Below are 22,418 nucleotides of genomic sequence, written 5' to 3'. Positions count from 1 at the left end.
AAAAAGATCTCAAATCAAATTGAATTTTCACGGATAAACGGTGGGATTTCAATGCACACTTGTCGATATGAGAGACGTATATTGCATAACGGATAAATCATACGATTTATTGGTTGTCCGTGTGAGAAGCAAGGGCGGGGAAAGGACAAAAGAGAGAACGGTAGATTTGAGGGAGGGAGAGAGAGAGAGAGCGATCGGCGACGCGTTACAAATGGAAATAAGAGAAATTTAACAGTAAGCGAGACCACAATTGCTAAAGATACGCAATAAAATGATGGCCAGTCTATTATCAGGTCGACCACAATACATCTATAACTATTGAAAAATGATGAAGAAATAATAAATGTCGTCGAAACTTAATTCGAAAAGCTTTAATAATAATAGCGCTTGCACAGACAAAAACCGATAAAAACCCTTTTCTAAGGAGTTTTTTTTTCTCATTCTGTGTATTTCTGATAGTAAAAGGGGATATACGCAGTGCGAAAAAAACGCAGCACATTTTTTGTTCATTAAATTTTCGCATGTGTGAGTTTTTCTATTCGAGAAAGGAAAGATGTGGGAAAAAATGAGTCGAAGGGAACGGAAAATCAATCTGGAATAACAAAGCGAATAGATAAAAATTGCGACGAGCTGAGTAGAAAAACAAGGCGGATTTCAAAAAGAGCGCACACACTCACTCAACAGCTCTTCTTCATTCAATGCTGCAGAAATTTGACAACGATGATGACATATAGAGGCGCAAATTTTGCAATCTGTTGACTTCACATGTAGCCAATGAACTTATAGTATGTAGTGTGTTGAATAATACCGCCAACGGTAATGGCGTTGAATTGTTCAAAGGGGAGAAAACGCGATTGTCATTCAGACGAAAGACGAAACGCAAACAAATCCAATCGACACAAGAGAAAGAAAGGAAAAAAAACCCATTGAGTACAAGTAGTTGCTTGTGTGTTATGGGATAAAACGATGACTCATGACACCTTTTTTGTGTGATCTCATCGTATTCTTTTGAAGAATATGCAAATTTTTTTCGCTCACCGTGTTAACACACATACACTGTTCAAGGTGCTGCTAAAGCGAACATCACATTGGCTGGCTCTTTATTATTTTCAAACTGATGCTCCTTTTTCTCGCTCATTTTGCTCTCTCTGTCACATGCTAAAGATCACCTCATCTATTGCTTCGAATGGTGTTTACATATGCAACGTATGCTGTGTATGTATGTATGTATGTGTGTATGACTTTCTGTGTGTGAAAATTGGAACTCGGCAAGAGATGTACCCATCTTTAGCGACCGAATAGCGAGGCAACGACAAAACACCCATTCGATGAAATCAACTGAACGAACGAACAACGTTGTTTTCATAATAATTTGATGATATGCATGCAGAAAAAAAGCAGAAGGAAGTGAGAAGAAAAAATGGAATAGAATGGAATGGAGTGTCGATGCACAAGACACAAACATATCGACGCTGGAATGAAATCACATCTTAAAATATTCAAAGAGGATATTCACCGTGCTTTTACTGCATATTGAGCCGTCTGTTTCTCGGCAAACGAGAGAAAAACACACACCTATTCTCTGTGTGATAAAGAGAAAAAAATCATAGAGATAGCGCACAGAAAAAAAATCTATTACCAACAGCACAATGGATGATAATGCGAAAATATGTTGACGGCGCGCGCAAAGTATTAATGTATTTTCTTCGCATATAAAAACCGTTTCTTTTTCTATCCGTCGTGTTGTCTAGTTTTCTAGTCACAAATCGAAGGGAAAAAATACATATATGAAATATTACATCAATGCTCACATATTCAGGATGAATTTCAATTGTTCGTTCGTTCATTCGTTTCGACGTCGAAAAAAAATGGGAATCGGATCAGAATGTGAGTTGAATATTTCGAGAATTCGTTTTTTCTTCTTCGTTTTCTTTTTCATCTTCAGCTCATCGACGGCAAAGACGGCGGCTGCTTCTTTCACATTGGTTCCTTTTCTTATTCATAATTTCATCGTTTGCAAAATGCCAAAAATGGAACAAACATCGGAAATGTTATTATTCGTGCGTGTAGTAAAAGGTAAGTGGCAGGCGTCTGCATTGCGATTCACAATTTTATAGACGATGTAAGGAGAGACACATAAAAATACCCGACTTAATGCTAAATTCCAACATAGGCAGACGCGCGCGTCAACTACCACCGATACCGCTTTCAAACGGTTTGCACTCACGTAATTGCCCAATAACAACGAACGAATGAACGAACAAGTGGCGAATAAAATATAGAAGCAAATAATAAAATCAGCACAAAAATATGCTGCGGCAAACGAATCAAATTGGCAGCAAACATTTTTTTTTCGCGTTGAGTCGGGCTGAAAGTGGGCCTGTCGTTGTCGTCGTCGTTGTCGTCGAAATTGTCGGTGAAAAGAGGTAATTTCAATGTCTCGCCAAACTGAAGCCAAAAATAAATGAGTCGCATGTATTTTACGGAATTTGTTGCCGACGCCAACTATTTTCCAAACAAAGCTCCGACTCGATATTTATATGTATGCGCAACGAATGGCAAATTTTTATTGCTCATAGCCAAACATTCGCACATTGACACACACTTTAGACCCGCATTGAATTGTTGTTTGGCTGCGTGGAGATTACCAAAAATTTATGTACACATTGAAGTGGTTCTTTTTGCCTCGATCGCATTGAATTCATTTATTTTACGCTTGCTGAGTTGCCGAACTGCCGAACTGCCGAACTGGCCAGGCATTGGTAGACACGGTTAATGAGAATGCGATGCGATCTGCTAAAAAAGGACACACAGAACGTCATCAGATTCACACAAGAATAGAAGAGAAAAAAAAACCACAACTGACACAGACACCAAATAAATGAAATGGATTCAATCACTTTATCTCATTTGAATTCAGCGTTGCGTATGATACTTTCATCTCTCTCGCCCGTTCGCTCCAGCTCTTGTCAAGCTAAATTTCAACCGAGATATTGTTGCGGTACAATCAAAGCATTTTAATCTAATATAGGATCGAGTTAATATTGTGGTTTTCAAATAGGTGTTTTAATGTACGAAATGTATCTTTCTTTATTAACATTGTGTGTGATGTGTGAGTGTGTGGCATAGCTCGCGCGTCGTCGAACAACTACGGTCGGCCAATCCGTATAATGATAGAAACATCATAGGATGCAGTGGCTGGCAGAAGCGATGGCATCATCGTCGTTGTCGTCGTCGTCGTTTTCGCATATAGGTTCATTTAATTTATATAATTTCGCTGGAGAGAACAAAAGCCAAACAAGTGAGCAGCAAAAGGCAGAAAGGTTGAAACAGCAAAATTGCTTTCGTATCTCATATGGCTTTTTCGGCTCTATGCCATTCGACACACCGAAAAAGAAAGAACAGAGAGAGAGAGAGAGAAAGAGCGAGAGAGAGAGAGAGAGAGAGAGAGAGAAGAAAAAAATTACGAATGGCCGGCTATTTGGCTGAGAGTGTGTGGAATTTATAAATTCTTTCATTACGTGCAATCAGCAGTAACGGCAACAGCAGCATAGAACTTGTGCTGAGCTCAACATTCCAAACCGATGTCCCATGCCATGCCAACAACTGAGCAAACTATTAATACGGTGAGTGTGTGTGTGTGTGTGTATGTGCTTTGTGCTCCTCGACACGGACTCGAGTTAATCATTATGTTGGAAACCTGCTGTTTTTGCCACTTTTCCATTTTAGTCTCGTTTTCTCTCTAACTCTCTGTCTCATTCGGGCTTTCGCTCTCCATTCCCTGTGTCTCTATCTCTTTTGCTCGTTCACTTGACGTAATTTGATGTGACTGAATCACCGGCGGCTGCCTCAATTCAAATAAAAATGATACGATTGCTTTGATAATGCTCGGTGTGTGATGCTAGAGAAATGGCGAACGAGTCAAAGGAGGGTGAGCGGCACATAGAGAGAGAGAGAGAGAGAGATGGAATATAGCACAATGCTCCCAATGTAATAACATTACATGTGACCGCATTGCGTGTGCATGCAAAAAGTTATGAAAATCTCTCTAAATTTATAATCAACAAACGTGGTAAATTCTTTCTTCCGCCCTGAATGCTACACATCCTTGCGAAAATTGATGTGTTCTGTAAGAGCGTTCTAAACTGGTGCGGAGGAGCGGGCGGGCGAGCGCACTTCTGCTTTTATTACACCAATGAAACAATTCAAATTTAATGAGAATGAAAATTACAATTATGAATACGACTTGTGGTCGGCTCCGTTAACGATCACCAAACCATATTGCATTCAATTCCGAACGGCGCTTTTGTAACAAAGATTGCCTGCCGCATACAATGAAAATCCTTTTTTATGAATGTTTACACAAAAATTATTTCATTTGATGTGGCACTGTGCTCCACCTGTGTGTTTGGTTTGGCAAACCGGGACAAGGAAGCCGTTGCATCGCAATCGCGTTGGGCTAAGGCAATACGCGCGCAAAGAGGCCGAAACGGAGAAGAGAAAGTGTGGAGTTGCTGTTAAATTGCTCGTGAAAAAAATGAAAGCTCAGAGAGAAAAGTTAATTCGCCTTTTGATGAAGAAATAAGCTGAATTATAGTTCACCTCAAAGGAATTTTATTTCTCTTCATTTCCCAATGTGTGCACTGTAATTTGAAATCAAGAACTCTCTCGAACGAAAAGGTACCGGCGGCTGCGGCATATGCGCCAGTGCAAATGTGAGAAAGAGTGGCAAAGAGAGAGAGGTAATGGAAGCTACGGCAAGCACAAACACCAATAGTAAATGCCATAAATGAAGACACTTGTACATATATTGCGTTCTAATGTGCGGTTTTTAGATTTATGTTCTTAGTGGTTTTCTGACACTTTTGCCTCATATAAAAAAAACCAGTGTCTGTGTGTGTATGTGGGCTCGGGGTGCGCGCTCATACACACGTTAAGCCCGACTGCTGCAGCACAATGTTTTACCAAAATTTACCACATTATTTTAGCCGTATACACACATAGTAAAAGCATCCTTTTCACTTGCAGCCCTCGACAATGTTGCCATTTTGTACACGGGCACAACCAAACAATGCTCCTGATTCCCGTTGATTTTTGCTTGTTGTTGATGTTCGGTGATTTTTGCTTGTTACCCTCGCACCGATTTTCAGAACATTTTACATTCGCAAAAACTTTTCGCATATCTTACGGATATTCTCTCTCGCTTCGTGTGTGTGTGTCTATGCCTCTCTCAGATTGTACACAACAATTTTATTGATAAAATTCCTAAATAGTTTATGGCCCGAATTTCGGCTTTTTCACACAATAAACACACAAGGAAATGCTTTCTCCATTCACTGTGTACGTACAGCCCCAAACAATGGCCAAATCGGAAGTCAAACTGTATTTCTTATTTCACAGCATGTGAGCTACAATAGTTGAGCTCTCTCTGTTTTCTTTTTCTCCATCTCTTGCTCTTACTCCATTTTTCTCTTGCTCTCTTCCTCGCTTTCGTGCCCATTTTTCCACTTTGCATTTGTATATTGTGTGTGTGCCTGTGTGCAAATTGAGTTTGTGGAAACAATTTATGGTTTGGTTCGATTTTCACAATGCAGAAATTAATACGAATTGCTTTCAATAAAAGCCACATTAGCAGTTCGCTCTTCCACAAATAATGCGGTTATCCTAAAGACCGAATTATCCGAAATACAAGTGTGCTATGTGGTGTGTGTGTGTGTGTGTGTGTGTGTGTGTTTGGCTCCTTCTCGAGTGTCTCTTCATCGGCCATGTACCTCTCTTCTCATTGGATCGAAACTTCCTTGAAGAAGCCGCACTATTTACGTTCAAGTGGCTGTTGGATCGTTTCATTCAAATTTGTTGCATTATTATATTCGATTTCAAGAGGCGATTCATTTTCATTTGGAATTAAGTTTTGGATTTTCCACTCGCCCATCCACATAAATTACAATTAGTCGTTGAAAAGTGTGAAAATGGGCCATTCGCATCCGGAATTTATTGTTAGCGTTTAAAATGTATGGCCAACAAGTACAAAAATATGTTAAACAACCCGATTATAGCTTAGATTACCACATAAAAATGCGCCATTTTAAAATAAACTCCGAAAAAGAAGGAAGCAAAAAATGGCACGAAAAAATACGCTCTACATGCGGAAAATATTTTTCGGTGAATGTATCGAGGAAATGCCATTTTACATCATGTCTATTTGAGTGAATGTGCGTGATAATAAATCGCTTTTGAAATGGCATTCTCATGCACATAAAATCGACTTTTATCGATTTTTATTATTATAATGCTGATACGATGGAAATATGCCCGCAGACAACGGAAAAAATGGAAAAAAGAGAAAGAGAGAGAGAGAGAGAGAGAGAGAGAGAGAGAGAGAGATTGAGGCAAAGAAATGTGATCTGTGTATTCGCTCTATTTCATTGTTTAGTGAAATCCACACGAAAATATCATTTGAATTTTGAAATGTCAAAAGTTATTTATGAAGCTAAGCTTCAATAAAAAATGCGAAAATAATCTAAGTGAACGCTGAACGTGAGGACGTAGGGAGGAAGGGAGGTAAATAAAAACGTGGAACAGTTGTGTGCGCTAATTTTGCACATCTCTTTAAATAAATATTTCCCTATTTTTGTGTGCATTTGGCAGAAGAATGAAGCGAAAATTTGCGGAAAAAAAAACTAAATCGATAAAATTCCATTCATTCACAATGCATCCCGGGTAAAAACTAAAAACGAACGCTGCGAATTCGACACAAACTATTTTCAAGTGTTGGCGTTGACTTATCAAGCGCGCTCTTTTCGTTCATGTTCATATGAACCAAGTATGTGTGCGTGTATATTTGTGTGCGGGTGTGGAAGTTGGTATTTTTGCGATTCGATTCGTTGATTCATCCCTCCGTATCGATTTCCGATCTGTTCATTTATTTCATTTTCAACACACATTCGCTCTTTTCGCATTACATTTTTCTTTCTCTCTCGATTCAATTCCGATTCAGTTCTGTGTGCGCTGTTCTTCCCGTGTTCGCATACCGAAATTTTTACTTGAATGAATCCACTATTCTGGAATTCTTGACAGTATTATCATTTTGTTCGCTATTAAACAACGCCGCTATATCCAATCAGTCGTTTCCAATCATTTTTCTCTCTTTTGCGTTCTTTTCCATATCCATTTGCCCTTTTTTTGCTCGCTCTCGTTCGTTCGTCTCTTTTATTTCTCGTACGCCATCATTTTTCAACTGACACCTTTGATTTGCGAAATGATTGATTTGAGCGTGCCGAGAGCGAGTGTGAGTGAGAGTGTATATGTGTGTTTAAGCGTTCACCCGAAACGCATAATGAGGGAGAGAAAGACAACGAACACACACACAGAGAGAGAGAGGCACACATATACAAAAGAACCACAAAAGTGTTATCTATTGTCAGTCGGATCGCATTTGCAATTTATTGAATATGATATCCTGTGGCATGGTTTCGACGAAGCATTGTCGATTTATGCATTCCATTGATGATGGGTTTCCATTTTCTTTCTCATTTTCACTTGAAGTCTTCTCTCTTCCACTCTCTTCGGTCGTCATCTGAATTTTTTGGTGGAAATAATGCGGCATATCGATTGATTTGAATGCCTTTTGTCTAAATGAGAGATAAAAGCCATTCGGTAAATTTTAATGAAAATTTCCCACGTGCGCTCTCTCTCTCTCCTTCCCACATGCACAATGGAAATCATTTAATGGCAATAACTGTTCATCGCATAAGTCAAAGATTATGGCATCTTTTGTTATCAAATTATGAAAACAATACCACCATGGCAAAATGGATTTAAAGGTATTTACGAGCAATTCTGCGGGTTTCAACAATAAGATTATGCATTGATTAAGCTTTATCTGCAATTTCCTAATCATTTGACTTTACGGTGCTTATTTTTCACTTTAATGACTTTTCGTCTGACAGGGTGGCAGATATTGATGGCACATTTCAGCGGTAATTCCATGCGCACGGCGACAAGAAGACGTAATGGATTTTTTTCTTCTTCATCGAATTCATAAAATATCAATTTTCTACTCATTTTATTTTTCGCCAATTTTATGGTCGTCTTTGCATTAAAAATGCACTTTCTCAGCAATGTGCCCGGTTCATCCAGATCTCTGTGTCAAAATGATAACGAGCAAAGTGAATGCAATCCTTCAATCAGACACAAAGCTTCTTATAAACCATTAAAATGTGAACAATACGCAGTAGAAGAGAAGAAAGCGAAGTCATTGCCAGGTAAACGAAGTAGCATCGTGAAATTTTGACTGGATTCGACGTGATATCGAATTTTCCATTGAATCAATTGATGTGCTGCTGCTGTCCCGTTTTTCGTTAAAAGCTTAAGCACATAAAATCCCATAATAGTATTAGTGTGTTTTGGATATGTGCAAAATGGCACAGATCCATCTTAAATTTCAATCAACACTACTGAAATATTCATAATAATGTCTCTGTGTCATTTGGATGTGGTGTGGTGTGGATTGCATTCGATTTTTGACCATCATCCATTTAGCCATTGGCTAATAGCCATTGATATTTTTGGTCAATTGAATCAATGGACTTTATCCAATAATTTTAGAAGATATTCACTATTCAACGATGTGGACGAACATGGATTTTCGCTTTGTAACAAAATAAATTACTTGTGTGTTTAGACATCATAAATTCCTAACGCAATGGAGATGACTTTTTGATAAAAACCAAAATCGTCTCTTTTTTCGTGTACGTGGTGGTACAATTTTTGTTCCAAATATTTCCAACGAACGATGTTTGACATTTTCCCAGAACATGGCATGCGTTTGATGGCAAAGAGAAAAATTGTCGGAAAAGCAAATTCATACAACAAAATATTGTGGACAAAAACATATAAAACTTTCGTTTGTGTGAACGGGCGGGCGAGCGCGCGTTCGTAATGCACATCGAATTGTTGTAGATCTGCTCTTAAACTTTGTAATGCGATTATTCGTCTCTGGTACACACATCGTTCTCGAAAATGCAAACGAGACATTAAGGATGAAAGCCATGCCATCATCGCATTACGCGCTCGTATGTGTGTGTGTGTTTGCAGCAAAGTACAGCATATAGAGCGTATATACGACATTCTATTTATTTGTGGTTGAGCTTTACATAGCTTCGATGCCACATTTCAAACAATTAAAATATAGATATGTGCGCCGCTCGGGCGCTTCAGTCAAAATATGAAAGAAGCATAGCATATTTAGAAGGAAATGAATCACAGTATTATTGTGTTATCGTGCCGGGTTCTTTGGTGGAAACGACACAGGATAATTGAGGCTGTGAGAATGAAAATGGCAATACAGGAATAAACATTCTGAAACGCATCAAGAAAAAAAAATTCGCAAAAGTGAATCATGAACCTCCTATGCTGCCCATGTAAATTCATGTTTCACTTTTGCATATTCAGAACTCATGATTCATTTTTGCGAATTTTTTTCTTGATGCGTTTCAGAATGTTTATTCCTGTATTGCCATTTTCATTCTCACAGCCTCAATTAACAAGCAAAAAAAGATGGAGATGGAGGCTAAAATAACCATGTATGTGTGTTTTCTACGTTGAAGACAATTTTCATTGCATGAGTCCCATTTTATCCTTCCGCTTGAACTAGAGATAATGAAAGGCGTGTCGACGTGATGTTATTCGACTGTCTAGTCGCAATCCATACACTTTTTTGCTTGAAATCAGTCAATACCTCGTATTGCTTCTAACTTGATGATACTGTTAATTCCGAGATAGAACAACAGCTTATATTGCTATGTCGAGCAAAAAGTCGTCCAAAAGAAAAATGTAGGGCAAAAAGTTGTCCAAAAAACTACCAATTTTTCAGTTGAATTCCACTAATCTTCCATTCATGAGATTTTCATTAATGGAAACACATTATTGTGGTATTTGGCATCGACAAATGTATATTGGTGTCATGAACGGATTAAAAATTCATCATTAAAAATCATTTGAATTTAAAACCACATAATTTTCTATGTTCAATTGTTCATGCCATTTAATTATTTTCGTTTGCTGTGTTATGAATATTTGATCGTTTCAAATGTGAAAAACTGTGTTTTCATATCCGATGAACCACAAAAGAGCTTCAATTTAGCTCATTTTCATTATTTGGCCATTTCAAATGGCCCATTTGCAAGTGTAACATTCCAATAATAATTTTGGCTGCCCCATTCGCTAAATTCTGCTACCTTGGCCCAACATTCATTCGTATTCACGGCATTTTATCGGAATTTTTAACAATTGAATTGGATAAATGATGAAGACCGCACACGTGCGCAATTTGAAACATTTTTTAGCGTAGGTACAGCGGCTGTGGTAATGAAAATCCCACCACATCGAAATTAACTCAACGGAAAAATCAATGATGTATGAAAAAGCATTTTATTTTCGGTGCGCGTCTGTCCGATTGTATTTGGAATTTTAATGAAGTTTAGAAAATGTTACCCCTCAAATTGGATTGCATTAATTCATTAACATTTGAATGCGGTGAACGGTGGAAAAGTTGCAATGTTTTTTGATGAAGCGAGGAAACGAACGAGCATGAACGAAGGAGTGAGTGAAGGGAAAGAGGAAGTGCTGAATTTGGATGTAAAACGAAAACAAAATAACAACAGCTCGGTGAATTGTTGAGTGAGAGCGGGAGTAGGAAAGAGAGAGAGAGAGAGAGAGAGAGAGAGAGAGAGAGAGAGAGAGAGAGTGAGTTTGGTTTGGAAACCAGTCTGCGGTTTTGAACATAGCTAATTCACGAATTTCTTTGAATTTCATCATCGGTATGGCAAATGGATTTTTTGACATATAAATTATATCATTTGCATATACAATTCGTTGTCGAAAGTCGGAGAAACGAAGATAGGAAACGTAGGGGAGAAAATGAAGAGAGTAAATGTACCACTTAAAAAGTCCAAGTTTTGTTTGTGAATAGAATTTAAAATAACATTAATAAGCGTGTACAATGAAAATGCTCTTTTCGATATAATATTACGAAATCTGGTAGTACAACGTAGTTAGGCTTTGGTCGTGTCACTTGAGTAGTTTGGTGTACTTGCCACAAAATTGTTTTCAAAGAATTTTACTGGCACCAATTCGTCCGACGAGATGTAAAGCGAAGTATGCCACAAATGTAAAGAGACTTTGACTTGTGTGCGTGCTTTTTTCAGTCAAGTTGATATATCATTGGTTCAAGAGGTGAATTGAGTTCAGCATTCAGTGGCTATAGACCGGATGCCTTTTCGTCTTGAATGTAATGAGCGTGGCTGATGCTCTGACGATAGAAGAAAACAGAAAAAAATACACCACGCAACTGATTGAGCTTTATTATGAAGTTGGAAAAAAAACGTAGCACGAATAAAAGAAATGTCGGAAATAAAATTAACAAACCGTTTCAAGAGTCTAGTCCATGGTTTTTTTCTGCCTTCGTAGAGCATATTCTCTGTACGGGTTTTAATAAGCGCAACCGAACTGAGAACTCACTTGAAAACCTCAAACATAGAAAATGTTATAAGAATTATGTAATTTTTTTTTTCAACAGTGAATACGCGGGCCTTTTGTTCGCTTATTGACCACATGAAAGGGAGTGGCTGCTCAGCCGATTCAGAAAAAAAAGAAATTTCCACCTGAAACGAAACCGTAGCAGAGAATAGACTAAAGAGGAAAAAAACACATGAAAAACTGCTACCCGGCTCATTTGAAGAGTGAGAAAACGAATCGGGGAAACAATATTACATGGAGCAACTAAAATATAAATTGGCAGTTTTATGCAGAATGCGCTTATACATCCTCCCTTGGAGAAACTTTAGCACGCGCCGCAGAAAAAAAAACACACAAGAGATTGAGAGGAAAGCGCGCACGCCACCAGAATGATTGAGAGAAAAGAACAAAAAGAGAATTATAATAGTAATAACAGAGCAGGAATACGGTGTAGTGAAGAATGACGAACAAAAAGAGAGCGAAAAATGATGGAAAATTGAATTTTGTGCGAAGAAATTTCCCTTTAAGTGCGGAACACCGCACAGTAGTGTTCTTGAACAAATCGCATTCGATGCTCGGTGCGTTCGAGACCGATTCATGTATGTGTGTGTGTGTGTGTGTTTGCATGAGCACTTTTGGGGCTGGAGGTACTTCACAAAGTTGAAACTTGGTTCATTTTCACCGTGTACAGCGTTTGCACATTCGTCACTAATTTTATAGTCTTCTTTTGCCCATTATGCGGTATGTGTGTGTGGTAATAAGTTTCGTAGTGCCATTAGAACACATCATAAAATATCATGGGCTTCGACCGCGCTCCATTTTCATTCATCTCAATAGTTGTGTGCGACTCTCACTCTTTCACTCTCTCACACAAAAACGCAATTGAATACCATGAATGCGCTCCCCATTCAAGAGGAGGCAAAGGAATCGGACGGAAAAATGCACGACACACACACACAGAGAGAGAGAGAGAAGGCATAAAGAATTGGAAAATAAATGAATCTCATCGTCTTCTCTTTTCGGGTTTTTTCTGTTTCCCTTGCAGTTAGTGTGTGAGTGTTTTTTCATTTGATATAAATTATGCGCGTTACATAAAGTGTAGCGCCTCTTGTGTTCACTCATCGTCGATTGTACGGCCGTCATCATCATGGTCGTCGTCGTCGTTTTTGTTGCTGCTCTGGTTGTTGTTGTCGCTACCACCATCGTACACTTGTAAATTTTAATGAATACATAAAATAAATACGTGTATAGATACGAAATCATAATGACGGAGCGTCGGTTGCTGATGTAGCTAGATGTTTTGTTTGTGTTTTGTATTTTTGTTTCGGCATATTTTCAACTTGAAATTGAAACGCAATCCTCGATCCTTCTGTTGCTTGGTATTGTGTTACAGTGAAAGTTTCCCGTTGCGAGAGCGAACAAACAAGCGTGCACGAGTGTAAATTCCCAAGTAATTATCGAAAATTTGTTTTATTCGCCATTAAGCATAATGAAGATATCGGCCATAGACAATACGGAATTATGCAAGCACCTTTTTGCCAAATGCCCTGATATTTATTTTGACAATCGGTCGGTGAATTGGTCACATTCCAATCGACGTTTCAATGGGAGACTTAACTCAATGGAATTGTAAAAGTGCTTAAAATTGCAATTCCAAGAGAAAATTAATTTTTCGTTACCTCGAATATATCAACAGACACAGCAAACCCCAATTGATTGCCACTCACCGTAGCTGATTGATACATAATTTTATTTTGTTTTGCTCTTCAAACTGTCCGAAACCGAAAAAAAAAACAAAGAGGGAGTATCGTGTATCGAATACCATATTTTTCCGCTCGCTTTATTATTATATTCCATATTATGTCTATTGTTGTGTGTTGGGTGTTGTAATGTGTTTATTTTGAAGCTCGTAAGCCAATTATTTATTTCGCTAAATACTACAAGCACTTTATCGTTGATGCGAAAATTACACATAGCCAAACAATTTGATATGATAAAGGCGAGAATGAGCCTATCGATTTCTCCCCCTCAACCAAAACCGTCATCAACAAATTGCCTTGTCATACTGATGAACATGTACGAACAATATTCGAGAGTATTAATATCGAGGCTGGCTCTTGTATCGGCCTACAAACACACACACACACACACACAGAGAGGGAGAGAGAGAGAGAGAAAACTTTCCACCGACAGTTGTAATCAAATAAAATATAGATGCTGGGATTAGATTTATTATGTTGTTACGATATGGATGTCCGCAACGGTGTGGGAGCGAGAGAGAGAGCTTAAATAGCTATGAAATGCATCATTTTTTTTATGTTAACATAAAAATGATGGGAATTAATGCCAATGCCATAAAGTGTGAAGTGAATAAAAATGTGGAAAAAATGAACACCAAAGAATGTTTGTGTGTGTGTGTGATACGGGCAGGCATGGTTTAATGCGTGGTATGAAGAAGAAAAAAAATCAAGGCTGGTAAGTTCTTTAGTCATATTTTTTTCGCTCTTTCTCTTACTAAGTTTGTCGCTTGTTGTCTGGCTCCCGGTGTGGATATAAAAAGAGTCATTTCGAACATGATGCGGCTGTACAACATCAAAATTATCATCATCAACGTTAAAATTACATTTAATACCAGCTACTCTTCACATCAAATGAGGCTATTTCTTTCATCGGCTTCGACTTACATTTTGTGTCTTGTCTTTCGGCTGTGACATGTTCGGCCATTATCTGCGGCAAATCCGGCATTTGTCGCACGACACAATGCGCACAAATCCAAGATGAATTGTCTGATGCGGTGTTTTATTTTTGGGTTTATTTTTTATACTTACACAAAGCCAAACGGACATTTTTCCTGCAATGCCAAATTGGCTGTGCCGGTATACACATCGTTCGTTCGTTTGGTACAAAATAATCAAAACTATTAGAATAAAATTGGTCTCTCGTGCGCACATTATTCTTTAATATTTATTATGTGGTAAAGTGGAGCATGTGCGCTTTATGTGAAAAACACAGATGATGAATATCAACCGGGGGCATTTTAAGTTGGTGCGTTTTTTTCCGCTTCAGCACACATTATAAATTAACTAAACTGCATTTTAAAGTTTCAAAACGGTGTCTCTCTTTCTCTCTCCCTTTGTCTATGTGTGTTTCTCTCTCTATTTCGCTGGTCGGCACATCAAATCCCATTTGGTATTTGGCGAAGAATTTAATGCAAGGAATTTTGCACTAAATTCTCTCTGTTTTGCCTCAAAAAAAGGAACGCTTTCCAATAATTTTCGATGATATAAACGGTTAACCAGCCAAATGTGTACACTTTGGCTGAAACGAAACCGCTGCGTCCATTATATTTCATGTTTTCGGAGAGTGGCAATTTTTTGTCATTAAAAATGCTTTCAGTTTTGTGACGCCACCGCCACCGCCGCCACCGCCGCCGCCGCCGCCGCTGTCGACCCATTATTACGTTACACACGGCATATTCGGTGATAGAAAATGGCACACTTGACATCATCATTTTGTCGTCACACCGAAAAAAATACACATTTTGCTGCAATTTAACATTCGATTTACTGCACATTTTCTCGTTCGCTAAAGCGTTTTTCATGACCGACACAAAATAAAAAAAACGCGTCAATGTTTTATTTAATTAGCCGGCGAATAGTATGATAAGGCAAGCGAAGAAGAAAACAAGCGATTGAAAAAAGTACCGAAGACACAGCGAGTGGCAAAAACCATGCGTGAACGAAGGTGGTAATCATAACATGGACATATAATAGAATTTATTATATAGAGAAAACCAATTAGGGTGTGGTTACACATGTGAAAAACATCAACATGTCGCATCATTCGGATGGCTTTTAAGTGGGTGGTTAGCCTCAGTAATGATTTATTATTAGTGTATTTCGATGAAGAAGGAGGAGAGAGAGAGAGAGAGAGAGAAAGAGAGAGCGAAAAAAATTGATAATAAATTATGTAATTAGCTTAATTGATTGTTCTATGGTTGATAGCGTTTTGCGGATTCGAGAGAGCCAGTAGCAGACACTATGACCAACCAAAACATAAACTAACAATGAAAAACTAGCCCAAAAATAATCACAATTAAAAACTCATTGACTGAGTTTTTTTCGGTTCGCTACGTAGTGGCTGAAGGGCCATTTTGTTACGAAGATTTGTTACGTAATTCGTCATTCCAATGGCACGCACTTATACTAGTAGTAAAAAAAACTGTTTTGTAATGGTAGTAAAATAAGTTGGACAAAGAGCATTTATAGCAGAAATCACTTTTTAGGGTGAAATATGAGCATAATTCCGATTTTCACAGAAAAATAAATTTCTTTGTTTGTTTTTTCTTCGGGAAAATATGTTCTCCGTTCAAAGGTAAAAAAGAACACCTTCATTTACGCAAAAAAATGTTCTTTTGGCTTCACTTCTGCTCGAAATGTGTGGTGACACACTATTTAAAGCTTGAATTCGTGGAATTAATATAAGTTATGTGAATTATAAGAGAAATTCTGCGCAACGCGAATGACAGGTGTGCTTTTGGATGCATGCCATAACATGGCATTCCCTTATATATATATGGAGAAAAAAAATGAAGAATACGATTCCGCTATGCCACTCTAATTTCGTTGGAAAATGAGATGCATATCACACAGTTTGGTTTGACAGCAGATGACATTTCCGCATATCAACCAGTCTAGCCAAGCAGAAAGAAAGGAAGAAAAAGCACAAACAATGATAGTATAAACAAACAAGATGTGATATGACATAAAATGAAATTGCATGGTTATGTATGTGTGTGACCAGAGAGATAGAGAGAGAAAACATAGAACAAAATTACTGTACATGTACCATACCTGAATGTCAGCGATAAAAAGAAGAGAGCGAAAGAGGACAAGAGCGTGAGGTAGAGGAAGAGAGAAAAGAAGAAGAAAGAACAACATAGAAATAATAATCTGATGTGTAACGGAAAATGAAGAAAAATTCCCGAGCTCGAGCTCGGTTGCACATTGCAATTTGTTTTTGCTGTCGTCGTCGTCGTCGACGACGACGACGACGACGACATTCCTTTTCCTGATGTAACTACAAATTCACTTGGCTGTCACTTTACAAATGCATACATACTTTTCTTTTGGCTTTTAGATATCTATGTCAACTGAATAATTTCTTAGCCACTAAACATTTGTGTAACAGCATTTTTTTCTTCTTTTGTATGGCATTGGCGTCGCGCGGGCGAACATAGGCACACCCATTCGCCTATCATAACGAAGTGCATTTTCTCTTGCTAATGCAACATCGTGTTAAGCAAACACAGGGAAAAAAACGAACAGACCAACAATGAATGGAACGAGTAAAGAGATGACAAGGAGTTGCGCGAAAACATGTCAGACTTTAGTGGTAACTGTGTTATTTTACAAGTTTCAGCCAGCAAATTTGCGGTGAATTCCACTGATGGGAATTTTATGTTTCATAAAAAACCGCCCCCGACCACCACACATCAAATGAAAACCGAATCATGAAATGCATGGCGTCTACCGTTCAGATGTGAAATAAAGCACCTTGATTGCGATTTAAAGCACAGCAATTCAACCTTATTTCGAAATATATGCTTTAGTTGTGCAAAAAAAGCTAAAACGAAACACAAAATTCACAGAATATTTCATCGTTATTATTACTTTCGCTAGCATTTTTTTGGATACTCAAATGACTCCTTTTGTAAGCGTTGCGTTGTGTGTATATTTTTTGGTGCGGACGAATTGGCGATGTATCATTTCTGGTGTTCGTGCATTACTTCGTTATCTCAAAACGTGAATATTGCATCAAAGTGCATCAAAATGAACGCGGCTCCATCGAAACGTGAACACAAAATTGAAAAACCACTCGACAATCTCACCGTGTAATATATATTTGAATGGCCAAGAGTATACACAAGATTTCATCTTTGTGAATGGAAAAGACAGAGCCAAATACGTACTTCTTTACTTGAGAACAGCGCTGTTTTCTGTTTTACTCGCAGCAAAGGGACTTTGCTCCATCGTTTACTCAAGATTTATGGTAGAAATAAGGCGTTTCCAAAGAAAGTTCATGTTAAGCCTAAATGGATAGAGAGCGTGTGCCAATTTTTTTTTTCTTTCACCATGAATATGCTTGCTGTTGCCAATTCACATAGGAAATTGCATCGCGAGTCTCAGTGTGCACAAACACTATCTGCACACATCGATATGACGAACATAATACTACTATGAAAAGATAGTATTCAGGGCAACCATTGAAAAATGTGAACACAAATACATGCACAACGCAACTAACGAAAAATGTTCATGTGGAATAAGTATTTCCTGGTCCAATTTTGCGAGAAAAAAAAGAAGGGAAAAATGCAGCAAAAGTCGAAATTGTTGGAAAAACTATTTGCCTGAATTTCCGACCATATGGAACAGAAATATGCATGGAAAAATGATAAGAAATATGACATATTATGCAAGAGCAACAACGGAGCTTTCCAGATTTCTGTGTGCAGTTTGTGCTCATTTCAATTTTAATATCCAAAATGACATGTATGCACATCTATTTTCTATGTTTATGTATGGCAACATCATGAATTCTATATCAAACATGAATTCTATTTCGGTCAAACAACTTTTCACCTGGTTTCAGTCAACCAGCTAATATTCCCAGTGTATTTGCGTCTCAATCGAAGACCAAAAACCGGTTTTCTTTCCAGCAAAAACAGAATCACGGTCTTGATCTTGTCCGTTCATTTTGCTCATCGGTCAGAATCACTGCAAGCGTTAAAAGCAATGAAATAAAAATGCATTCGATTTTCAGCATTAAAAAATGTGGGAGCCACTGACTACGTACAACACAACATCGATCATCATATGGAAACGAAATTTGTGTGAATCATGTTGCAGGCAAAAATGCGAGAAAAAAATGACAATATTGAAATTAGATGTGCACGGCCAAATGTGTTTCTTGAGTTGAAAACGGAAGAGTTGTTATTTTCAGCAAGTTTGCCTCGAATGAAATACGATGTGTTATCGAGTGTATGTGTGTGTGCACATGATGTTTGGGGTGATTTTCTCAAAAATTCACCATATGTGGCCTATATGTGCTCATATAGTTGCCGGAATATAAATACAACCTTTTATCCGTTCCGATGGCTATTTTGATTTTTTTTTCTAGTCTTGGAAAAATTGTTTGGGTAAATCGAAAATATATGGAGGAAAAGAGCAATCAAAATGAGTGAATTGAAGCGAAAAATAGTTTGGGTTGTCATCGTCATCATGAAGTGAATGCAACGAAAATTGACCAGACCACTGGCACAGCATAGCCAGATGCATTGACTTTATATGAGAAATTGCAGTGTTCGCTTCGATGAACTTACATGCAAAACATTCTAATATCCGACGAACGTGTGCATGATAAACGTTTTTTGGCCATTTTTTTAAAATCCAAAGACATGGCAGAACGACCCAGCAAAATGATGATTTTCTTCTTCCATCGAGCGAAAGAGAGAAAAAAAGCCGAAATTGCCACAGCAAGACATTTTGCTTCATAAATAAATTGCAATACATAATAATCAATTTCAGCCCGGACTTTTTATCAATTTAGCTTGTGACAGTTAATTAAAATGAATTTTATGCTGTGACACACACACACACACACACAAACACATTTTCGAAATATGAAACGCAAAGTAAAATTAGTTGAGGCGAAGAAAAGATTTCAAGTCAGTCGAAGAGATTTGCGATGTAATTCATTTTAATTAATCTGTCAACTCAGTGAGTCGTCACCGTCCGGAAATTTTAATTTAAACCAAAGAACATAACGGACAGCTAACATCATCCAGTTAACACAAAGTTAAAAGGGGGAGAAATGACTGAACCAGAGAAAGTGGGAAAGGATGCGGTTGACTGGAATACGGTCTGAAAACAGTTTCTTTGAAACGTTTCATATTGTTTCCAATCGGAAGCTGTAAATTTATTGAAATTCAAAAGATTTTGGAAAAAAAAGGAAGCATTTCCTTACGAAAATCGTCGAATTCTTCTTTGGATGCCATGTTCCTGTTTACAAGAGTATCAGAATATATGGATTCAAAAACATTCGATAAAAGAAAGATTTGTCCCTCAATAAAACTGGCGCATTTTCCTCCTCATTAATATACTTTCAAGCAATTTAGCACCCCTTCCCATTCATACTCAAAATCGTTCGCTGTGAAAACTAGAGCTTTTGTTTCAAGAAGAAGGCGAGCGGTTGCAAGTTTCCTATTGAACATAAAAGTGAGTATACATACATTTTACACTTGTAATGATTCACTTCACTTGAATTCCTCTTTTCAAATGCAACGAAGCCGATAGAGTGTGCGCTTTGATCAATGCATATATTAAAAAATGAGTGTGTATCGTTGAGCACACAAAGCGATACTTCGAAATGCAAATGTAGTATGCACAAATGACCAGAAGAACGACAAAAAACACACACACATTGAATGGAGTTGAAATTTGTCGAAAAACAATGGCACAATCATAATAATTCAATCGTTTTCTTTATTCATTCGCCTTGAAACAATCACACAATTGAGCATAGAATTGTTATCACATTTCATGAGCGGCCAATGGTACCCAGTTCTATTGTAGAGCTGTAAAATTGGTAAAAAAAAGGCGAAGCGATTCGGTTTGAAAAAGAAAAATGAACTGAAATGGTGTATAAAACACAGTGAATTGATTCGAGCTCTGGGTATTTTTCAATGGACGAACGAGAGGAGTGCAGAGAAAAGAAAAATCAATAGTTTTGGGCGGCAAGTTGCACGTCTCCATAAAAGATGCAAGTCAAACAAATACAGTGGTGAAAAAAAGCGATTTTCAATTTGACCAATGTTGATCATTTTTACGTAAACCATTTGTTCGTGATGCTTTTGTTACCAATTTTTTTTTTCTATTTTCGTGCAGTCTTTTTTTGTCCCGTTCCAAGTGGCATTGTGGTTATTCGCATCGGTTGTCACTTTTGTTCGATCCGTAGAAACAAACGCCACCACATATATACATACCCAAAAAGGGAACGGGAGAGTGATAGAAAGAGGCTGAGTTGTCGGATAGGGTGAACAAAAGTGCATCAAAATTGAGAGACCCGATAAAAAACACAATCCGCTTGTGTGTTCGTGCTCAAAATAGATGCACGAGAGCTTAGCAGCCAGCACAATTCCCGACTGCAAGCGTCCCAATGAATATTATTTCCAAGTGTGAGTGTGAGAATGTGTATGTTCCGAACTCTGTTTGCCCTCTTTCACCATCAGTTGCAATATTGTATTGAGCGCATTTTTCTTTGCGGTTTTACGATATACTGCACAGTCTGATTGCTCGTTCATTTTTTTTGTCGGTCCGAGCCCGGGATTTTTTTTTCAACTCATCGAAATACACGCTCATTTTCGGTCAATATATTTGCAACTGTTGTTTTATTATTTTCCTTTTCGGTTTTTTTGTTGCTCTTTTTCTCGCTCTGACTCTGGCTCTTCAGCTACACATTTCTTTTAAACCAGATTTCGATGGCACGACAGATGCTGTTGTACAGTGTTGCTTTTATACATGCGAACAACAACACTGGGTCGCCTTTGATATCGTTCCCAATGAATGTGTAAGTAATAACATGAGAGAGCAGACCATATTTGTTTTTATGCCCGAAAACCAAAGTTAGTTCGATTTTTCGATAGCATTGAGCTGCGATTCCAATGGGGTATCAGATAAGTTTGTGTCCGATTACATAAGTCTGCAATGAGGGCAAATAGGGAAGGAGAGAGAGAGAGAGAAAGAGCAAAAAAAAGAGAACATACGCGGACTAAACCATTCGACTTAAATTTATCAAGAAAACTTTATCTGCGCCACAAACGAAATGAAAAAGAGAGAGAGAGAGAGAGAGAGAGAGACAGCGATAGAGTTCACATAAAGGCAACACAAATACATAATAAATTGGAAAAGGGTTTTCTCTCTCTTTCTCTCCTTTTTGAGTCTCCTGCTGCTCTTGCTCTTGCTCTTGCATCTCTTGGCATGTGCACATTGTTGAACTATACAATGATTTATTGAGCTCGAATGAAAAATGGCCATGTACATACATATTCGCAAAACAAAGCATGGCAAAGCAATTAAATTAAAGTCACAAGACCTTTTCGATTTCCAGTGATAGAAAAACCGGGCGATAGAGCGAAAAAAACACCAACACACACACACACACACACACACTAGGCGCCGAAATCAATTCGCACATTGTTCGAGAACATAAATTGCAAAGTTGCTTTCTACGTAAGTTTGTGTGAATTATGAATATTCGACAGTCAGCAAGGGAAAAAAACGTCTTCTTTCCTGTTTGAAAAAAGGATTTTCAATCCGGAAACATAATTTCTGCTTCTTTTGTAAAACAAAAGATCGCTTTTTTGTCTCAATATTAAGCTGCTGGGCGTCTTCGTTGTACTGAAAAGACCAAACGGTCGATCAACAAAAGAAAGATGAAATTGTTGTCAAACACGATAAGCTCGGCGAATGAATATTGAGTTCATTTTCGTTGATTAACAGCAACACACACACAAGATACAAAAACAATTTTTAGTTCAACGTTCATTGTGCCTTTGTCATGTTTTAAGCCATTTACCATGTCGTGTTTGTTTGTTTGTGTGTGCATCGAACGAAAGCAAAGAAACGATGACAGCTCACAAATCTATGTGAAACGCATCCGAACACACGTAACAGATTAAGTCTAATTCGATCAAAATACATGGAAAATGGATAGATCAACAGAATAAAGGGCGAAAGCGAAAAGGTTCATTCGGGCTGAACCACATTTTACCGGGCAAAATTGAAAATACATTTCAAACGAACGAACCAACCAACGAAAGAATCCATTTCTCTGTCAGCTTT

At 37.9% G+C, this 22,418-nt stretch overlaps 1 protein-coding gene across 11 annotated transcripts in view; it reads right to left on the bottom strand.

Moving 5' to 3' along the window:
• The window catches only part of LOC129565296 (tyrosine-protein phosphatase Lar), a 396,243-nt gene that overhangs the window by 93,715 nt on the left and 280,110 nt on the right, over nt 1-22,418 (bottom strand). The window lies entirely within an intron of this gene.

This window comes from Sitodiplosis mosellana, unplaced genomic scaffold (genome assembly GCF_009176505.1).
Source record: "Sitodiplosis mosellana isolate CC-2019 unplaced genomic scaffold, AAFC_SMos_1.0 Smas_scaffold_2, whole genome shotgun sequence".
Lineage (NCBI taxonomy): Eukaryota > Metazoa > Arthropoda > Insecta > Diptera > Cecidomyiidae > Sitodiplosis > Sitodiplosis mosellana.
The sequence above is the reverse complement of the archived record's forward strand: the minus strand, read 5'-3'. Positions and strand labels throughout refer to the sequence as shown.